The sequence below is a fragment of the Myotis davidii genome, unplaced genomic scaffold (assembly GCF_000327345.1).
Source record: "Myotis davidii unplaced genomic scaffold, ASM32734v1 scaffold345, whole genome shotgun sequence".
Lineage (NCBI taxonomy): Eukaryota > Metazoa > Chordata > Mammalia > Chiroptera > Vespertilionidae > Myotis > Myotis davidii.
In genome coordinates this window covers 657,524-661,391 of record NW_006296540.1, presented here as the reverse complement: position 1 = coordinate 661,391, position 3,868 = coordinate 657,524, and positions in this window count along the sequence as shown.

The window sequence follows — 3,868 nt, the reverse complement described above, 5'->3', positions numbered from 1 at the left end:
GGCGGTGCCCCAACCCCCCAATCGGCCCTACCCTGAGCGTGACTGAGGGTGGCATTGCAACCTCCTAATCTGCCCTGCTCTGTGCATGACAGGGGGCGTTACCCCAACTCCCCTATAGGCCCTGCTCTGAGCCCGACAGGGGCTGCACCTAGGGATTGGGCCTGCCCTCTGCCACCCGGGAGCAGGCCTAAGCCAGCAGGTCGTTATCTCCCGAGGGGTCCCAGACTGCGAGAGGGCACAGGCCGGGCTGAGGGACCCCCCTCCCCCACTGAGTGCACAAATTTTTGTTCACCGGGCCTCTAGTCTTCATATAAGCAAGATTAATCTTCTAATTTCTCAGTTTTTAATTTTTAGTGAGATATTTAATACATTTACATTTAATATAATTACTAATATATTTGGATTTAAATTAAACAGTGTATTTTTTACTTTCTATTTGTTCCACCTATTCTATATTTCCTTTTGCTTCTTTCTTGTCTTCTTTTGGATTGATTCTTTTTGTTGTAATTTCATTTTGTTCTATTAGTTTGGGAGTTTCTATTCTTTTAGTGGTCACCCTGGAAATTAAAACATGCATATGTAATGAACCTTTAGAGTTAATCAAAGCTGTTACCTTCCTTTCAGATCAGATCACATGGAACATTGGAGGACTTTACTTCATTTACAGCACTAATACTTCACACATTGTTATGTTTTTTTCATTCTGTTTTTAAAATCCCACAAATCATTAATGTTTTATGCAGCCCATGTCCATTTCAAATTGCCCGCATATCTACTATTTCTTAGCTCTTTCTTTAATCTTGTACCTCAGACTTGCATCTGTTATGATTTTCTGTCTACTTAGAGGACTTCCTTTAAAATTTCATTCTAATCAGAACTAATTTTGGCGAGCTCTCTCTGTGTTGGTTTGCCTGAAAAATATCAATTTATTCTCATTTTTAAATTTTTTAAAATGAGAATGCTACAGGTTTTAGTATAAAAGTTGCCATTTATTTTCTCTCAGCACATTGGCGATATCACTTCCCTGTCTCCCAGCTTCTTGAGCGTTCAGGTGGAGTTCTACCTATTGCTCCTTTGAAGGTAAACTACCTTTTTTTCTACTTTTAGGACTTATTCTTGTAGGCAAAAACTGTATGTAGTTTCACTAAGGAGAGTTTGATTGGGATTTCTTTTTGTTTAGTCTTCTTCGGAATCACAATTCCAAATCTGTGAACTGGTGTTTTTCATCAGCTTTGAAAAAATTCTCAACCATTGCCTAAATAAATATTGCCTCTGCCCCATCCACTCTACTCCCTTCTAGCACCCTGATTAAGTGTTTTAGAACTTCTTGCTCTATCCTTCGTGTCTCTTAATCTTGCTTCCATGTCTTCTATTATTTCATCCCTATGTTTCATTCTATATAACTTTTTCTGGCCTACCTTCCAACTATATCCTTTACCTATGTCTAACTGGCTTTTAAGTCTCTCAGGTAGTGAATATTGATAACTACTTTTCCATGTTCTATTTGATTCTTTTTGTAATCTTCTAGATAATGTTTTATAATTTTCCTCTTTCCTGAGGTTACTTTCAACTTTGTTTTTATTTATTTGAACAAAGTGAGCCTCTTTTAGAAAAATTTGATCATTTTAATATCTGAAGTCCTTGCGATTCTCTGCTCCTGTTTATTGCTGGCTCTTGCTAATAGTGCTTTGCTTCCTTGTATACTTAGTAAAATTTATTTTATTGTCTGTTGATCACTATTTTTGAAATATTACTGTGGTGTTCTTTTAGGTCTAGGATAAAAGAGCCTTTCTCTGGAAAGAATTTGGGTTTTCTTGTGTAAGTCATCGAAGGAAGCATTTCCAGGATAGTACCACCAGGTGATGTGCTATGAATTTGGACTGTAAACCCATTAGAGATAGGGGTTTTGATTTCAGTTTCACAAGGACGAGTTTTGTTGATTTTGTTTGTTTGTTTTGAATTCCTTTATGGCTATAATCAATGAAGTTAACTTCCTTTGAAGTTCTCTGGGCTGCAAGTGACTTCCTTCTGATTCAGCCTAATTCTAATGTGTAGCCCCTTTAGGATCCCAGCTTAACATGACAGGGGCCTCCTTTGACAGTCATGAACTTGGACCTCTATTCCCAGCACCACAAGAGCATCAAAACCAAGTTCAAATTCTTCTGCTCTTGCCCTAACCAGTTTGGCTCAGTGGATAGAGCGTCGGCCTGTGGACTGAAGGGTCCCAGGTTCGATTCCGGTCAAGGGCATGTACCTTGGTTGCGGTCAAATCCCCAGTAGGGAGTGTGCAGGAGGCAGCTGTTCGATGTTTCTCACTCATTGATGTTTCTAACTCTCTACCCCTCTCCCTTCCTCTCTGTAAAAAATCAATAAAATATATTTTAAAAAAATTTCTTCTGCTCTCTATTCCTGCTTAAGCCCTCTGAGTTCACACACCCCTTTATAATTTAATTTGGTAACTTCTTATAATCTTAATACATTAATCACAATATACAATTATATGTATAATGCCCCATAAATTAGTGACTTCCCACAACAGAGATATATTCTTGATATATACATCTCCATGTCAAGTTGACCGGTGGTGTGCTCCACATTTGTCTAACTCAGGGATCCATGCAGTTGACAGAAGCATGGTCATTTGGAAGTGGGAAGGGATATGGTGAATCATACATGGACCTTAATTAGCTCCGCTCCTATTTTATTGTTCAAAGCAAGTCACATGGCTGCACTAATTTCAAGATGGCTGGGAAGTACAATGCTACCATTTGCTCAGAAGGAGGAGAACTTGAAATATTGGTAAACATTCCTAATGACTAGCATTCTTACCAACTCTTACATGTTTTTAAGGTGGTACTTCTTAAATATAATACTTGCCGTATTTGTGGTCGTTTTTAGTAGGAAAGTTGGCCAAAAGAATCCTTTGTTCATATTACGTACCCTTTTTTAATGCCTAGTAATATCCAACAAGTCTTGGCTACATACCTGTCTCTGGATTAAATCTCTCTTTACCAATAGTCTCAGGGTGTTGAAAAGCAAGTTGATAGTTCTCTAAGATACTCAGGGTTATTTCATTTACTTTCACAGGACTGTAAACTTTAACCATACATTTTTTATAACAGCAAAACTTGTTAACATTTATTTTAGGAAATTTTATTTGTTCACTTAGACTGTTAAGTATACTTGTTAGAGGAAATTGATTTTACCTTAAATGCACTCACCAAGACTATCAGATCCTAGTGAAGTTTCTGTTCTCTGCATCCTGCTTGAAATAAATAGCACCTCTAGCAAATTTCAAGTGCAATATGAAGATTTTTTTTTCTCCAAGAAGGTCAAGAATGTTTGACCACATAGAAGATATAGAGTGAACAAGACAGGTAAGACTCCTGATCTTCTAAAGCTGACATTTTCAAGCAAAGGTCAGAAAGCTGCAAGCTACAGGCCAAATCTATTTTCTCTGCCTTTGTCAGCTGCCAGAATGTCCATGTCCACAGTGACTTCGGAAGCCACATGTGAAAATGGCATGTCTCAGCCTGGGCCCTTGAGTGACAGAAAGGAGACAGAGACATCCCCACTATGAATGTAAATCAAAGTTCAATTGAATTAATGTATTCACGTTTCAATGGTATAAATGTTGGGGTCCAGCCCCAGCAGGTCCAGGGGTTCCCAAAGGCGTGGACAGAGTCAGCGAAGAGGGAAGAACACGGAGGCAGTGTTCAGTTGATCAGCATAGCCAGGTTCTACCTTTATTGTCCTGTTACAACTGTATTTATACCATTTGATCCTATAAGCATACCTCTATAGTTACATCATGGTATGTTTGGGGTCCTCCTTTGCTCCTTTGACCTTCTACAGTTCCTTGTTTTTA